Source organism: Cyprinus carpio, unplaced genomic scaffold (assembly GCF_018340385.1).
Source record: "Cyprinus carpio isolate SPL01 unplaced genomic scaffold, ASM1834038v1 S000006507, whole genome shotgun sequence".
NCBI classification, from domain to species: domain Eukaryota; kingdom Metazoa; phylum Chordata; class Actinopteri; order Cypriniformes; family Cyprinidae; genus Cyprinus; species Cyprinus carpio.
The window spans coordinates 39294-57784 of record NW_024879175.1 but is presented as its reverse complement, the minus strand read 5'-3'; the positions used below and the strand labels follow the sequence as shown (position 1 = coordinate 57784).

The 18491-nt window shown below is 41.3% G+C and overlaps 1 protein-coding gene and 2 long non-coding RNA genes across 3 annotated transcripts in view; all 3 read right to left on the bottom strand.

Annotated features, from left to right (window-relative positions):
- The window catches only part of LOC109069944 (B-cell receptor CD22-like), an 89666-nt gene extending 76076 nt beyond the window's left edge, over positions 1 to 13590 (bottom strand). Inside the window, exon 1 of the transcript XR_006159371.1 lies at positions 13269 to 13590. The gene's annotated coding sequence lies outside the window, so the exon portion shown is untranslated. The remainder of the gene's footprint in view (positions 1 to 13268) is intronic.
- Positions 8573 to 9097, bottom strand: LOC122143804. Its single transcript, XR_006159373.1, has 2 exons — positions 8720 to 9097; positions 8573 to 8640 (listed from the first exon to the last, which is right to left on the bottom strand). It is a non-coding gene; the product is annotated as an uncharacterized LOC122143804 (long non-coding RNA).
- On the bottom strand, positions 9280 to 13400 carry LOC109090144. The gene is made up of 3 exons (XR_006159372.1): positions 13265 to 13400; positions 9646 to 9930; positions 9280 to 9390 (listed from the first exon to the last, which is right to left on the bottom strand). It is a non-coding gene; the product is annotated as an uncharacterized LOC109090144 (long non-coding RNA).
- Positions 13591 to 18491: the final 4901 nt, after the last annotated feature.

Sequence of the window (18491 nt, the reverse complement as noted above, 5' to 3'; positions counted from 1 at the left end):
ACTATCGTGGGAGGGGCCTTCATCCGTGTGATGTCCACAGACAAGGAGCTGAGAATGGCCTGATTTGCAAAAGGGGAATATTAATTTTAAGGGATTAAATTAAAACCACTGTGTGGATTTTATCATTATAGGGTAGATGTGTACACACACTGCCAAAACACATTTATGTTAACAACATATAAAGTGAAATTAGCATCCTATGACCCCTTTAAGCAATGCAAGCGCTCTACTTGTCTGCCTGCTGTGAATCTCTTTCAGCTGTCTGTTTATCTTCACTGCACTCGGTGACCTTTAACAGATAAAACAGATACAAGATGATGCAGGTGATGTGAATAATGCAGATCTAAGTAAGTAACTGAAACCCGTAAAGGAGATTTATTAATGTAAAAGAACCAATTATATGCCACAATCTGCGACAACAAATTGTGAGCTTGCTGTCAGTTATTATAAAATTATTTTACAATTATAACACAATTATTGTTTTATTTTATTTTTTTGGTTACCCTTCTTCCTAACAGAAGCATAAGTTGCATCACCAACTCCAGCATCAGCATCTGAAGAACACAAAACATCAATAATAAAATAATGATAAAATGTAAGATTTATATATTTCTTCAATGAGCCAGATGACTTTAGGAGTCAGTAAAAGAGATAGTTCACCCACCAAAATTAAAAATGTTCATAATTTTGCACACCTCTGCATTTCTTTACTTTTTGTTATGACTTCTGAGTGTCACATCATTTGAAAAAAAAAAAAAAAAAATAAAATAAAAAATAAGAAAATAAAATATAATATAATAATAATTATATATATATATATATATATATATATATGTGAATAGTTGTTGTTGAGCTGAGCTGCAGACCACACCCTCTCTGCCTGGGTGTTTTTGGCGCTGGTGTTGGCAATCCAGCTGCAGACAGCTAATTAGTCACCAGGTGGAAGGATCTAGTGATTAAGGGAATCAGAGTCACTCACAGGATGAAAAGTAGGTTGGCAAGATGTGTGGAGAAACTGAGCCTGGAAAGTGATACTGCAGGACTAAAGCTTGTTTGAACAAGGAAGGAGTCGTTGAGCATTCGTTTGTGCAGTGTGGTGGATTTTGACATTTAAGTAAATCATGTAATTATACTTAGGCGAAAAATGTGTATAAAAAAGGAAAATGTTATGAAAATTGTGTTTGAATTGTAAGCTGTAAAGTGTTATATATTTAACATCATGAAGGTATAGTTAAAAGCAATGTATTGTAAAGGTTTTAAGGGTAAAAGCTGAAAGTGTGGAATTGTGTTTATAGGTTAAAGCTGTTAGAGTTTAAGGGTAAAATCATTTGAGTAGTGCTTTAAAAGTGTTTTCAATTTATTTAGGTTCTCTAGATATGGGGTTTCTCTTTCCATTTATTTTCAAGACTAATTTCTAGTGTTTAAATTTTAAGTATTTGATCCTGGGTTGTGATGCTTTATTATGGGTACTTGGGCTTTGTTTTTTCTTGACCTACTTGTGTTTGTGTTTAAGTTTTTTTTACTATTTTACCTGCTTTTGGCCAAAATAGCTTTCAAATAAAAGAAAGAATTGATTCCTGGTCATTGAGTAAAATCCAGTCCAAACCTTCAGAAAGCAAGCATACCCTTTCAAGTAGGGAAAACTGCAGAGTGTTGAACTTCACTAGAGTGAGGGAACTTGACAGTAAAAAAACCGCTGTGAACGCCTGGAACAGAGAAGAGGGGGTCCTGAACAGCAACCAGCAGGCCTGATAAAAACGGGAAATATCATCTTCACCCACCCAATCCTGCTGAAAAGAAGATGGCTGACTCAAAGACAACAGAGCAGCTAAAAGGCAGTAGGACATCCGCAAAGCGACAATTCTCACGGCTGGTTAACAAGTAGTACGAAATGCATGCCATCACACCCTGCAGAACAGGGAAAACACTGGTTAAGAGGGCAAAAGAGCTGGGCATACGCAGTGGAAGTGTTGTGCTCCTCTTTGCTGAACGGAAAAGATTTCCAGCTGTGGGTCAGAGATCTCGAGCAGATAATCCCCAAGTTAATGTCAAGAAAAGCAGAGTTCATTCAAGTAAAAGCTAAAGAAGACGCCGAAAGAGTTGTGGGTGCAGCTTCTATCAGCTATCCAACAGCAGCCATTAGACTAAGGCCTACTTCCCTCCCCAAGTTTACTGGCATCAGGCGAGACTTTCATCGCTGGAAAAGGGACTGGGAGGCCCTCCAGAGGCAAGGAGAACCCACCTGGTTCAAAAGACTTCAAAAAGTTTCAGCTTCTTGACAGCTTGGATGAGAAGTGAATGAGAGAGCTTCGATTGATGACCTATAACACAGCAGATGAACATTTTTCGTTTCCTAGAGATCGGTTTGGAAGCCAAATTGCGATCGCTTATTGGAAATAGAGAGGAGGCTCCAGAGAGACTTCCAGCTGCCAAATGCACCAGCCCAAGAAAATTGTTGAGCTCATTCAAGCTGTGGAGAAGGCCCTTGAAGACCTGAGTGACCTGGGTGACACTGGCGCCTTAAGGGATCCTCTGGTGACAAAGTCAATTGAAAGTAAGCTTCCCAGAGGCACTGAGAAAGAAAAGAGTGGCTTCTCTAGCAGCTGAGAGAAGCAGTACTGACCCAGAGAAGCGCTTTGGACTATCTTCTGGCCCTTTCTCAAGAGTCAAGAGAGCATCTACGAACAGCTGGATCAATTGAGGAATGAAGAGCCACTGAGGAAAGAAAACCGACCTGAGCAAAGGGCAGGCTAGGACCAGAGCATTAATCACGTCAGTAACAATCTCTCAGGATGTGTCGTCTGTGGGGACATCAAGCATAAGAAGAAACTGTACTTCTGCAAAAGGTTCCGTGTCCTCAAGCTCACCGAGAAGGACGCAGTGCGGAAGCTGGGAGCTGCCTGGAAATGTCTGGAGGTCCAGGACCGAGGGTATCACTGCAAAACTTTGTTTTTCTGTGCAGAAATCCTGCATTGTAGAGAGCAGGATAGTTACAGACCATCACTACTATCTGTGTCCCCAGTGCTGAGGGATCCAGAGACTGTTACGGCTCAGAGAGGAGGAAAACCACAGTGGGAGGTGAGAGCTGGAGGATGAGGAATTACACCGAGGCCCAGGAGGAAATTCTTCCAGAAAAAAGCTCCATCACCTGAATTAGCCCCCAACAGTGTGGGACGCATTCTGTATCACACAGCACGAGGAACCTCCCATATTGCAAAGAGTCATTCAAGTCTTCTGGTAGAGAAGCCGGCCTAGCAGAGGGGGCCTGTCATATGATGCTGTTGGAGGTAAGTACCGCAAATGCTGGGCATACGAAAATTGGTACCACCATCCTGAAAATTCGGGTCAACACCTTAAGGAGGCACGCTCAGATCCCACCAGCCTGGGTTTGCTATGGCCTAGACAGCGTTGCAGACATTCAAGACATGTGTCAGCCAAAAAAAACTGCAAAGAGTTCTTCCCCGCATTCCACTCAGTGACCTGGCAAGGCCAAGGGAGATCCACCTCCTTGTAAGTCCACAAGTGAAGGCCATGCTGGCCGCGCAGAAAAGTCCGCGCGGTGGGGGACCTTTGTGCTGAAATGGACGGACCATGGGAAAGACAGTTTGCTTAGGCACCCATCCTGGAGTTGTTTGAGTTGGTAACTGTATCAGCCCACACATCGAGAACGCATTTTCGCCAGGTCTATAGAACTGCTGCGGTAAAGTACGAAGAAAACATCTCTGCGTGGGCCCTATATAATCGTCAACAAAGCCAGCAACTTCAGGCGATTCAGTTGTGGACCTTACTACATCAGCTTCCCCTCGAGTGGTGGAAATGCGTGGGATAGTATCAGGCGCTGGCTGCATCCCGAAATGTGGGGGTTGTCGCTGTGGAAATTGTCAGCCAGGCGGCAAAGAAGATGACCCTCGCTGAAGAAAGGGAGCGGGAGGTGGTAAAGAATGGGCCTAACATATGTAGCTGCGAGATGAGCACAGTGAGAGTCCTCCAATGCAACGGCCAATTACAACACCTGGGTAAAGATCCAGCCACATTACCAAGCAACAGGAGTACAGTTGAGGCAACTTTCCTCAGGACTGAGAGAGCAGCTGACCAGGGAGCCGGCAGTGGAAGGCTTGCCTATGCTGCTCAAAGTTCACGAGATGGTCGAGTGCCGGGCGGCAATGAAGTTTGTCTAAAAGACGTCCCGTTCACAGACATGGACTGGCCCCAGTGTGTTAACCATTAGCCACCTCATCGCCCCCGCCCACAAACGCTCCGTCACAACTCCGGTGAGACTGTCTGAACAGTAGTTCAGAAGTGCAGAGAGTGCTGAGTCTGAATGACCTCCTGTTTAAAAGGGCCCCCGATGTCCTAAATTCTATTCGTGCTGTGCTCCTCTCAGGTCCGGAGGGATGGAAAGTTTGCACGCTTTGGAGACATAAGGAAAATGTACAGTTCAGTATGGCTTGAAGATCGGGAGGAGCATTTGCAATAGGTTTATGGTGGCGGTTGCCTCTGAAGAGGAGGAGCTGGGCATATATGCAGTAACAAGAGTAAACATTGGTGACAAGCCAGCAGGTTGTATTGCTCAACTCGCCATGAAGAGACAGCCAAAGCGAATCTCCCCCAGTTTAGCCATCTTGAGGGAAGAGCGTCGGCTGCTAGAGGAGGACATCTATGTCGACGATATTTTGACCTCTCATAAACCAACTTGGGACCAGCTCAAAAGTATCACAGAAAAATGTGGAGCAGATCCTGGGAGCAGGAGGGTTCAAGTTGAAGCCGTGGGTCTTTTCTGGTGAAAGTAGGAGTGGAGTCTTTAGGGAAACAAGAGCAGAAGGCTACTCCAAAGACTGTAATCCTGCCAAACAGCTCAAGGAGGAGGACAACAAAGCTCTTGGCCTTGGCTACACCCTGGAGGATGACAAGCTTCATGTTATTGGTTGGTATAAACTTTTCAAAGAGGAAGAGACATGATGAGACTTGGCCAAGACCTTCAAAGGAGGAAGAGGTGAGAGCTCAGACGCAAGATCCACTGACACGACGAGAGTTGCTTAGCCAAGTTTCTGGGCTGTAGACCCAGTTGGTCTGATGACACCTGTAAAGCAGAAAGGAGCCAGCCTTTTGGTTCGGAGAGCATTTCAAGAGGCCAAACACAAATGCATAGTACCGTCAGGGACACTTGGGACCTTGCGCTATCAGAAAAAATCTTAGAGAAGATGCCATCGGCCTTTTTGAAGAATACGCTGAGCTGAGCAAAGTCAAGTTCCCTAGAAGCCTTGACCCCAGTGAGCGTGCCAGCTGAGCCTGATGCAATTACCCTTTTTCTGATGGGAGCGATCATGCTTATGGTGCTGTCCTGTATCTGCTCTGCGGGTGTGGACTGTGATCAAGGTCCAACAGTGAGACTGGTGGATCCAAAGCTAAGCTGGCTCCCACTAGACCACAATGGGGGAAGCAGTCAAGGCAGAGCTATGTGGAAGCAGTATTCGCCGCCCGGTTTTTAAAGAGGTTACTTTGAGCAACGTGGGTGAATTCAAGTTAAGCCAGTGGTACCACTTCGTTGATAGCCAAACAGTACTTTGCTCAATTCAACGTGAGAGCTATGGCTTTCAGGACCTTTTTTGGCAACAGGATTGGAGAAATCCAAACCAGCACAACAACTTCAGGATTGGTGGTGGATTCCTGGATTCCTGGATCTCTGAACATCGCTGACATCATTACTAACGTGGGGGCTGGCCCAAAAGAGTTTGCTGAAAATTCACCATGGCAGCAAGGACCAAAGTTCCTGAGTCTACCAGTTGAGGAGTGGCCCGATTAAGTCTGCAAAGGATGTAGTCAGTAACTGCTAGAGAGAGTGTTGGAAGGATGCAGAAGAAAGTCATGTTGCTGCGGCTCTCACAAGAAGCTAATGGGGAAGGAGGCCACCAGACCCTGGAGCATCGAAGGCCACCTGCTGGGGCTGCTGTCCGAAACCTGTGGATGAAGGACGGTTTCAGCAACCTGACTCTCTGGTTAAGACGATCGCCTGGGTCTGGGAGGGCATCAAAATGCTTTGCAGCTAAAAGTAAGATCCTGGGAGCTCCGAACGTGGGAGGCGGTCTCATCAGCCAGGGTCTCACCACGATAGAGCGCCAAGATGCTGTTAAGGGATCTTTTTCTTGCCACACAAGAGGGGGTGTGACCTTTCCAGCAACCACAATAGACCACCGGCTAGTAGTCCTTCAAGGAGGAAGAAACTGGGTTACTGGGTTGTGGTGGGCGAGGTCCAAGCCTTTAAATGAAGACCGAGTTGGTGTCCCTCTCTCTTAACCTTGCAACGCCTGGGTCCATCAAACATTACTTACTGGTTTCGTGAAGCTCACAGCAAGGGTCACGAGGGTGTGGCTGTTGACTCTGTTGAAGGTGAGAAAGAGAGCATGGTCATCAGGGGACGAATAATAGCTCAAAGTCATTGACAATTGTGTGGTCTGCAAGAAAGCCAGAGCGAGAAGAAGTCAGCAAGTGATGGGTGTGATCTGCCTCAGGAGAGAACCAGGCTATGCATCTCCATTTGAGTTCACAGCAGTTGACCTGTTTGGACCCTATCAGTTCAAGGATGATGTTAGTAAAAGAGTTACAATGAAAGTCTGGGGAGTTGTATTTTGCTGTATGGTCAGCAGAGCAATCCACACGGAGCTATCAGCCAACACAATGTCAACTGAAAAGCTTCCTGATGGCTTATCAGAGGTTCACAGCAATTAGAGGCCACCCCTAAGAGATATGGTCCGATCCGGGGACTCATTTTGTTGGTGCCAAGTCTGTTTGAAGGAGTTTGTATAAGTTCCTGGACAGCCTGAATAGGTCTGCTGTGGAGGAGACTTCAGCTCAAAATGGAACTGACTGGCATTGGAAATCCTGCCAGCTGATTCACTTCATCGGAACATGGCTCTGCTGAAAGCAGCTGTTTCGGATTGTGAACGAAGTGCGTTCCGGAGTCTGGGAAGAGAGTCTGGGCTCTGTTTTAGCGAGCTTCAAACGACGTTTCAGCTCGCCGCTAAACTGGCAAATGAGCGGCCCATTGATGCCAGGGTTCAGAGCCTTGAAGCTACAGTGTGGTACATTACGCCCAATACACTCCTGCTGGGACGAGCATCATCAAGTGGTGACTGGAAAACATTTGACTTTACAAGCTATCCCTACAAGAGTACTCCAGGAAATGCAGCATCAGGTCAACAAATTCTGGAGATTCTGGAGCCAACTTGCTGGTCCTAATCTTTTTGTGAGGAGCAAGTGGCACCTGCACAGAGGAATGTCGCAATTGGAGATATTGTTTGGCTCTGCGATCAGAATGCATTGAGGGGCCACTTTAAGCTCGGAAGAGTCATCAGTGTCAACCCTGACTCCAGAAACATTGTAAGGGATGTGAATATTAAAGTTTGTGGCAAGCCCGTGTATTCCGGAGGTGAGGGCCTGTAATATCAGCATCCAAATATCCTGCATCCAAGCATCACGTCTCCCAGCAGCATCGGAGGGACCTTGAGTCCACAATTCTCCATCACGCGGGCCACGTCCGACGGTTTGGTGGTCCTACTGCCAGTGGAGGAGCAGGCAGAAAGCCCAGGAGGAAAATCTTTTGACTGCTAGTTGTGTGTGCGAGTCTTTCCAGCGGTTTTCCGTGGGACAAGATCGAGTGGGAGGTGTTTTGAGCTGAGCTGCATGACCACAACCCTTTCTGCCTGGGTGTTTTGGCGCTGGGTGTGGCGTCCAGCTGCAGACAGCTAATTAGTCACCAGGTGGGAAGGATCTAGTGATTAAGGGACTCAGAGTCAGGTTGGCAAAATGGGTGGAGAAACTGAGCCTGGAAAGTGATACTGCAGGACTAAAGCTTGTTTGAACAAGGAAGGAGTCGTTGAGCATTCGTTTGTGCAGTGTGGTGGATTTTGACATTTAAGTAAATCATTGTAATTATACTTAGGTGAAAAATGTGTATAAAAAAAGGAAAATGTTATGAAAATTATGTGTTTTGTGAATTGTAAGCTAAAGTGTTATATATTTAACATATGAAGGTATAGTTAAAAGCAATGTATTTGTAAAGGTTTTAAGGGTAAAAGCTGAAAGTGTGGAATTGTGTTTTTATAGGTTAAACCTGTTAGAGTTTAAGGGTAAAATCATTTGAGTAGGGCTTTAAAAGTGTTTTCAATTTATTTAGGTGCTCTAGATATGGGTTTCTCTCTTTCCATTTATTTTCAAGACTAATTTCTAGTGTTTAAATTTAAGTATTTGATCCTGGGTTGTGATGCTTTATTATGGGTACTTGGGCTTATTGTATTTTTTTTTTTTTTTTTTTTTTTTTTTTGACCTACTTGTGTTGTGTTTAAGGTTTTTTTTTACCTGCTTTTGGCCAAGATAACTTTCAAATAAAAGAAAAGAAAGAATTGATTCCTGTCATTGAGTAAAATCCAGTCCAAACCTTCAGAAGCAAGCATACCCTTTCAAGTAGGGGAAACTGCAGTGTTGAACTTCACTAGAGTGAGGGAACTTGACAGTTGTTGTTGTGTGCGGTGTTTTTTTTTTTTTTTTTTTTTACCTTGGGAACATCTAAAGGTGCTTTACCATTATCCAAATATGAACATAAGACCTCTGAATATGTGACCTCCAAAAATGACTCTGGATCATCTGAAACAAACAGGTCCACATTACTGACTGATATTTGCTGATTATGAATAGTATGTGTTAAGATGGTTTAAAACTCAACCTTTGTGTCTCTTCTTCACTTCAGTCACGTCGTCATAGATGTGATCAGGACCTGCTGGACGGCAAACAAGCATTTGAGGATAAAAGGTAAAAAGCAAAGCAGTCTTGAAGGGAAAAAATAATTATGAAGCTTAAAGGGATGGCTCAAAAATATTTTTTGAAGAATGCTGGGGTCTAAACTGAACCCAACTGATTATTATTATTTATTTATTTGTTCCACAGATAAGTCATATGATTTGAACTGACATGGGTAATTCTTTGTGTGTGTGAATGTGTGAACTATCACTTTAAATGATTAGTTAGTGAGGCTGACCAGACTGTAGAGGAGAGTTTTCTGGTTGAGATTCTGCAGATTGATTTGGGACTGATGTCTGGTTAATGTTATGCCTGCTGATCTATAATAGAAACAGAGAGCATTAATGGTCACTCAAGAGTATCTGCAGTGATTACACTGACTCTTTATGCTGATATTTAGATCTTCTCATGAGCCTTTATTCATAAACTGTATCTTTCATGTGTTTCTGCTCAGTTGTATTAATCATGTCATGAACTGCTCCACACCTTTGTTCTTCTTGTATCTCCACAGCAGTAGCAGTGAGATGAAGATCAACAAGCAAACACTTGATCCCACAACCACAGCAGTGACCAGAAGAGAAGATGAAGCATCTGAGACTGGAGAACACACACATGCAGATCTGATCGTAAGTCACATATAATACTATTTCATAAAACCTAATATTTCAAGGCTTCTGACTTCACACCCTTTGCTCCTGCTGGTTATAACATTTAATTTGAACAAAAATATCATTGATAATCTATAATCTAGAACATCTAGAACATTCTATAATAAACCTTATTTGCCTAAAAGGCGGCATCTTAAAGCCACAAAAAAACTGATAAATAATGTTCATCACAGTATTTACTCACCATTAGCAGACAGATGTATTCGGTTACCCTCCTGTGATGAGTTTGGTCTCTCATCTCTCTGTCCTCTACACCAGTACTGATCCAGATCAGACTCATTCAGTGCTTTAATACTGAGAGTGTCTCTGTTTACAGTGTAACAATCAGATGACTGTAACATTACACTGTCTTTATACCACTCATATCTCCAGTCACTGTGATTAGATTCTATAACACACTTCAGGTTGACTGTCTCTCCAGTGAATACAGGACTGTCTGGAGTCACAGTCAGTGTAGATCTGGGTAAATCTGATCAAGATAAAAGCAGACAAAGATAAAAGAGATGCAAGCATTAACTCAACACAGTAATTGTGTGTTATAGATCTTATGTTATGTATGAAATTAAATTGTTTAAGACCATTAAAATCCCATATTATTTGATCATTAAGATGAAAGTCTATGACATCTCTGGTATTTTGGGACTGAGGTGGGAAAAATACATTTTCTGAAGTTTAATCTGTTTCTTACCTCATGAAATGTATGAATATGTGCTGTCATAAGTCACATTAATTGTTTTGTTAGATTTTAAAGGGTTCATGAAATAGTGAATCAAATTTGCGTCATGTTTACACGAATAAGAGGTTCATCTACAATACAAAATCTTGTCATTGTCTCATTTCAGTCGTAAAAAAAGATCAATTGAAGCGGAGGCCAAACAGTTTGGTTGAGTTTTGGCTTTCGCTTTGTCTATAGTAGAAGGAAGTAGAGAACGTTATGTCCATTTTTTTTTTTTTTTTTTTTTTTTTTTTTTTTTTTTTTTAAGACAGTCTATGATTTTGAAGAACTCATGTCTGTCCATCAACCACAAGAGTGATACTTCTGTTATAAACTAACCTCAGTAAACAAAGATCTGAAGCTGTCTCTCATGAGCATCATGATCTGTGATCTGTGTAATATGCAAGGACTCGTGTACACATGTTCTTTGTCAGTGGTGTATAAAGTACCTGAAAGTGATACTCAAGTAGAAGTACAGACATCTTACCAGTAAATGACTTTCTGGTCACACACATATATGTGTATGTATAGGTATGTATGTGTGTGTTTGTGTGTGTGTGTGGTGTGTGTGTGTGTATATGTGTGGGTTAATATATATAGTGATTACCTACAAACTGAGGAGAAAGTGGAATTTTGCTTTTTTTTTTTCCCCCCTAAGTGAAATTTTGTCTTTAAATTTGAATATAATTTGAATAAGAATACGACTAGAAAGTGCAACTCAGGAAACATAAAATAAATAATATATACAGTGGGTACGGAAAGTATTTAGACGCCCTTAAATTTTTCACTCTTTGTTATATTGCAGCCATTTGCTAAAATCATTTAAGTTCCATTTTTTCCTCATTAATGTACACACAGCACCCCATATTGACAGAAAAACACAGAATTGTTTGACATTTTTTTTGCAGATTTATTAAAAAAGAAAAACTGAAATATCACATGGTCCTAAGTATTCAGACCCTTTTGCTGTGACACTCATATATTTAACTCAGGTGGCTTGTCCACGCCCCCCCCCCCCCCCGCCCCGCCCCCCCCCCCCTTTCTTCTGATCATCCTTGAGATATGGTTTCTACACCTTCATTTGAGTCCAGCTGTGTTTGATTTATATTGATTGGACTTGATTAGGAAAGCCACACACCTGTCTATATAAGACCTTACAGCTCACAGTGCATGTCAGAGCAAATGAGAATCATGATGTCAAAGGAACTGCCTGAAGAGCTCAGAGACAGAATTGTGGCAAGGCACAGATCTGGCCAAGGTTACAAAAAAAAATTCTGCTGAAACTTAAGGTTCCTAAGAGCACAGTGGCCTCCATAATCCTTAAATGGAAGACGTTTTTGGGATGACCAGAACCCATCAAACTGAGCTATTCGGGATATCCTGGACGAACACCTTCTCCAGAGTGCTCAGGACCTCAGGATGGGCCGAAGGTTCGCCTTCCAACAAGACAATGACCCTAAGACCACAGCTAAAATAACGAAGGAGTGGCTTCACAACAACTCTGTGACTGGTTCTTGAATGGCCCAGCCAGAGCCCTGACTTAAACCCATTGAGCATCTCTGGAGAGACCTGAACAATGGCTGTCCACCAGCGTTTACCATCCAACCTGACAGAACTGGAGAGGATCTGCAAAGGAGGAATGGCAGAGGATCCCCAAATCCAGGTGTGAAAAACTTGTTGCATCTTTCCCAAAAAGACTCATGGGCTGTATTATTTCATCAAAAAGGGGGCGCTTCTACTAAATACTGAGCAAAGGGTCTGAATACTTAGGACCATGTGATATTTCAGTTTTTCTTTTTTAATAATTCTGCAAAAATGTCAACAATTCTGTGTTTTTGCTGTCAATATGGGGTTGCTGCGCATACATTAATGAGGAAAAAAAAAAAGAACTTAAATGATTTTAGCAAATGGCTGCAATATAACAAAGAGTGAAAATTTAAGGGGGTCTGAATACTTTCCGTACCCACTGTATATATGTTAGCGATTACCTACAATTGTCCTCCTTCAGGTCAAGACCTGCATTCATGAAACAGTTTGCTACAAGTTGTCAGATGATTAAAGCGATATTTGTTTTTGAAGTATCCTTGCAACATTTAAGGGGGACTTCCCTTCCTTTTTTGGCATCAGCGCTGATTAATGCATTGAATCAACATTATTGATCTCTATGTAGTGAAACATCACAGTTGACACGTTGATCGTCGATTGAGTCTTATAAGTGGCGCTCAAAGTCAAGGTTATTTCATCACCTTGTTTCATTCATGAAAGAATCAGTGTTTTAAGAGTATCCCTCGAATGAATGAACTGGTTTAATGATGACTGCTAATAAAGACAGTTTCTTGCCTCCACCTACTGGTGTAATGATGTAAATACACTGACGGACAGCCTGTCTAGTGCACGCAGGGGAAAATATACCTGTACTGATAAAACTGAAATCTCAACACTTTTGAAAGCCTCTTAGTATAGCATAATAATAGTAATAATAATAATAATAACAATATAGCATTAAGACTGATAGATATTGATCCACTCAAAATCACTGCCAGCTAAGTTTCCTGATGAACTCCCTGCAATCAGGCACAAATGATATTATCTCTGTTTTGGCATTCCTACCTCGGTGAGCAGACGTTCAGTCTGATGAACCTGAACAGCAACTAACTGGACTCTATCCTGCATAATATCCTGACTTTGTCAGTAAGTCAGCTGCAGCTCAATTTGGAAAACATTTGAAAAATAAGCACCAGCTTCATGTCTCTCATTAAAAGTCACTGACTTTGCAAGAATATGACTGTGTTGCATTTATCCTGAACAGCTGTGTTAGGCCTTGAACACACTCTTATACTATAAATGGGATTGTTTCTATGTTTTATTGTGCGAATCATTTTAATTGAACTATAACAATTTAAAATAAATTTAAATATATTGTGTTTTGGTTAAATCAAAAACTGAAATTAGTAAAAGGTTATTCAAATGAAAAATGACTAGTGCATTGTGAGTGACGTCAGCATATGTGCATTATATTTGTGTATATAAAATATTTTCCATAAAAATTAGTTGGAAACACCATTTAGGAGACATATATTAATCTTACCCACTCACAGTGAGAGAAACAGATCTTGATTGTGATGAGTTTGGTCTTTTATCTCTCTGTCCTCTACACCAGTACTGATCCTGATCAGATGTAATTACTCCTCTGATAGTGAGAGTGTTTCTGTTTACAGTGTAACGATCAGACGTCTGTAACATTACACTGTCTTTATACCACTCATATCTCCACTCAGGTGTCTGGTAATATGTCCAGTCATATCTCCAGTCATATGTCAGTCCATTTCTCCGTCTCCAGTTACTGTAAGTCTCAATCACACACGTCAGGTTGACTGTCTCTCCAGTGAATACAGGACTGTCTGGAGTCACAGTCAGTGAATCGTCTGGGTGAATCTGTGAAGAAAGAAGACGGAGCTCTTTCAGTGAACTAGACAAAAACATGATCTGATCATATGAGTTCCTGTATTTGTGTGACACTGATGTTAAAGTAGGAGATTGATGGTCTCACTCTCTCTATCTTTTTTTTTGTTTCTTCTGTCAACTAAAGTGTTTTTCATGCCAATTTCTTCTGAGAGCTTTAAGTATAGTGCAAAACTAATAACTTGTTTCAACCTGTTTTTCTCAGCAGCTTTTTTTTGTTGTTGTTTTTGATTGTATGTGAATTATTTATGTAATATTTTGGTTAGGAAATAGAATAAATAAATGAAAACTTTCAGTGGGGTAACTGTCATAATGATAATTGCACATGGAGAGAAACAGTCCAACTTTCTTCCAGCTGTATTTTTCTCTGTATTAACTCAGTGTATATGTGACCTGTGCTGGTAAAATGAGTTTGAATGTGCACAGGTGGTAATTACGAGCTACAGACAAAACGCGTGAGTGAAATGTCAAATTTGGTTGAATGAGGTTTTCAACAAAAAAATGAGTTCATTAAGCTCTCGTCTATTGATCCCAATGCTCCACACAGCAATTAAACATCTAAGGCCCAATCACAATTCTACCCCTTCCCCCCTTCCCCTTTTCTCCTCTGTTTCGAGTTTCATGTGAAGGGGTAGTGGTGTCTCGCTTCTCTTTTTTGGTTGGAGGGTATAAGGTAAGGAGAAAGGCCCAGACAGCCCTTCAAAATGAAGATTTTTTCGGGACCACACTTCAAATGAAGGGTATGAATTATTTGGCACACAGGCTGCCTGAGCGAGCAAAAAGACACATAAATTAACCATTTTTTGCATTAATAAAGATTTTAATGAAAAGTAATCATTTGTTTTATTTTACATTTAATCGTGAGTTCATATTTACGGTCATGTTACTCAAAGAAATGTTTGCAAAAAACACTAATATTTGCTAACATCATATCATTATAGACTGCATGATAGTACCACAACATATTTTCTTGTCTGATCAGGGCAATAACCACCGTAAACACTGAGGGGAGAGAGAGAGAGAGCGAGAGAGAGATGGAAGTTGCGTGTATGCGCTGTAAATGCTGTTATGTAGATGCTCTGCATATTTGTTTCATAATTAATTCTTTGTAATTAACTCTGTGACTTTTGTATTAATTCATTTGAGGTTCAATTTAAAATGTAAATGAGTTGTAATGTAATGTAATGTAAATTCATTTGGTGTACTCTAAAACATAAGGCCGCGAGGATGAGGATGCGTCACTTTAACGGAAATGACGTGTCTGTTTAGTCGCCCCGATGGACTGAATTATGAGCATACGCATCACAAGGCTCTGCTGAGTTAAACAGACATTTAAGTTTAAAATCAGTGCCTGTCACAAGCCAAAAGGCAGGAAAGAGATTTTCATAAGCTCAAAGACCTCTTTTCATGACAAGCGGCCCAACGAGCGTATTTGTGTTGTAAAATGTAACAAAGGTGTTCCATAATAGCGCTAAGTTTGCCATTTTGTGTCTTGATTTATTTGTAACTGTTTTCCCTTGTGATACAGGTTCTCACGCGTTGTTGAGTTAAGACGTCAAAGGGCATGAAAGATACAGAAGAACGACCATAAGAATAAAATGCCTCGGTCTTAAAGAACGAACCTGTGTCTGTTTGTTGTGGAAGAGATAGTGAGAACTCGTCACTCAACGCGGGTAGAAGGACAACGAGACCGTCGGAGGGATGATTTGACGAGGATTAAGCGCATCAGATAACACCACCTCATAAAACATTGTCTGCATTTAGATTGCAATCGAACGGTGATTAGACGGAGTTGAAAGGCAACGTTTCACGCTAAATAAGAAGTGCGTCGTGCCACAACCATCAAGTTAAGGTGGTTAGAGAAGTGATTAACTTGGGGAAAATTTGCGCAAGCGACTTAAATCTAATTCTAATTTCCCTGCTTACTGTGCTCAGCCTACATGTTGTGAGAACGAATTTAATGTACTGATGTTTATTTAAGTGTAAAAAGGGCCTTATTACACCTATTTAAGAGTCTACAGGTTTGTTGTTTATAAGAGTAATTAAACATACAAACAATTCAAGTGACGTTAAAGGTAACATTGAGTGGAAAAACTTTATTTTGCAGATAAATTAATTCATTAATGCAGTTTTCTACTCTCCGACTGTAAAAGATCTTGGTATTGCATTCTAGATGGTCAATATTCAACGAGTAATTTTGGATTTGAAATTTAAGCCATTTTGAATTTTAGTTTAAATAAGTTTAAATGTTGATACAGTTTTGGATACAATATTTATGTCTGTATTTTGAACATTTTGATTTCCTACACAAAATTCAAGGTTATTCACATTTAAACATATAGTAGCTTACATTTACACATAGACTAATCAGTCTAATTTAAGTTCATTATTCGCATCTAATTTTACAGCAATTCAAGATATCTCAGCATGTCTGACACACGCGTAGAGGCTAGCAGTGAACATGTCAAATAACCTGACTACGTGAAGGTACAGATTCCATGGCCTGTGGAAATAGGAGGGCTGCTAAGAAGAGGAATAGATTCAGAACTCATACCAGAAAGGGGAATAGAACTTCAAGACGTAAAGTTTAAGGGTTGTACAAAACGACATACAGAATGATGTATGAGAAATTGGATAGTGTCATGCACAGGCTAGACAAGGAAAATATTGTCCGGATGAGGCTTCCAAAGATGAGCTGAATGGTAACTATTTGAGAACCTGGAAATCAGCCTTTTCTGATTAAAAGTCCATTTATGAAGATCTACGTATAGTGCAGACTCCTGATCAAGACCTGCGAAGCAGGATGAATGTCAGGCATATCGCTTTCCAGGAGTTAATTGTTAGAAGAGCAACAAGGGGCAAATGTTGAAGGACATGCAGCAGATATAGAGAAAGAACCTTGGCCGGATGTTGGATCGATCTTGGACTACTGGCTCCTTATCAAGACCACAGTCTCATCAATCAAAATGCAGTTCAACCCATTCTAGCATTCACTCAGTCAAAAGAAATGAAGATGTGCCTGAAGCTGCTGCATCACAGGAAGTTTTGGCAGTTTTGGAGGAACAAGAAAGGGAAGCTGTTTCAGGAACTTCAAGGCCAGAGTGTTGAAAGTCGACAACGTGTTGAGCACAATTTGAATGTTGAGACTGGGCTAGACAACAAGCACGGCAGGACAAAGCGAAGAACAGTCTGGAACGTCTTAGACGAAGTGAATGAAGTAGAACGCTGCCCAGAGCTCGAGTAAAGGTTCCTACGATCAAGTGGAAGGAAATTTTGATGCGACTGATTGGCTGCATGATGCTGAATCAACTGGAAAACTTCAGTTCCTACTTTCATAAGTCCTCCCTTTTATTCCTCAGTCTGGCTTCCAGCCACGTCCCAAGTTCTCCAAGCCTTCAAATGCCCTCATTCCTTCCTCCATCCTTACCAGTTGCAAGTGAAAGTTGCATTAATGCTCAGTCTCTTACTGCAACAGGCATCTCAAACTTCAGCCTCAATGCTTATGCCCCTCAATTGCACAACATAGCTCTGATTTGGTCAGTGCACTAGCAGAAGGCTATGAGTGCCAATCGTCTTCCAGTGCCATATCCTGCAGTGTTTTACGGAGACCCTTTAAAAAGTCAAAAGAGGTGCCGTATCTTTCGAAACATTAATTGACAGGCAGAATATATCCCAAAGAACGAAACAACTATAGTATCGGGGAATTACTTAGGTTAGGCTGCAAAAAAACTGTTGAATGATTCCTTCCTATAACTAGCGTACTGAAGCTTCATATACGCTGACTGGAAGATTTTGGAGACAACGTGCTATGGAGACCCATTGATAATTGGAAAGTCACTTCAGAGACCAAGCTCTGCATGGACTGGCCAGAAAAAAAAAATAAGTTCTAAAGATGGTTGGGAAAAACTAAGAGAGTTTACTGATTTCATCAAGAGCTGTGAGGCCGCCAATTTGCCCTCACTTGACAGACATTGGAAGTTCTCAAAATGACTAGCAATGAGATCCAAAAAGATTAGGCAGAAGTTGCCAGATTGCGTATTATCCCGAGGAAACCACAAAAGTGATGGAAGCCCGTGAAGCACATGCTGGTTACCAACAATCACAGAGTTTTTAGACTTTCTAACAAATGAAGCTGATCTCGCTTGCGATCCTATATCTTCAGTACAGGCAACTTAGGAGTGTGGAAGCAGGAAACCAAAAACATTCATGAAACCAAACCATTCAAGCAAAGAAGACACTGCTCACCAAATGTGGCACAAAGCATCATAATGTCAGCAGCTTTTGTTAAAGATCAGGGACATGTCTTAAGTAAGTGCAAGAACGTTCATTGACAAGACAAGTTCAAGATCGTGTCGAGAGTTTGTACGGTAATCAGAGGGCTTTGCTTTGGATGTTTGCAGACTGGACATCATTCAGAAGATGTGATAAGAGCACAGGTGAAAAGTGTCAGGAGAGTGACATCCTACATGTCTGCATGATGACAAGTTCAAAGAAGTATCAAAGTATCAAAGTCCTAAACATTCTAAAGAAGATGAAAGTTCAAAGGAAAAAAACTGATGATGGAGAAATAGCTGCAGCAGCAATTACCAATCCGACAGTCCGACAAGGAGATTCAAACACACAAACATCTACAATCATACCAGTCTGGGTCTCATCCACAAATGAAGGCAGATCAAGAGAAGTCCTCGTTTTTATGCGCTCTTAGACACACAGAAGTGACACAACCTTTATCCCTAGATGAAGTAACTAAAGAGCTAAATACTAACAAGGAGAATGTCAGTCTGCAGCTATCCACAATGTCAGCAAGAGCAACAGTCATACCGTGTTAGAAACTGACAAATCTACAAGTGAGA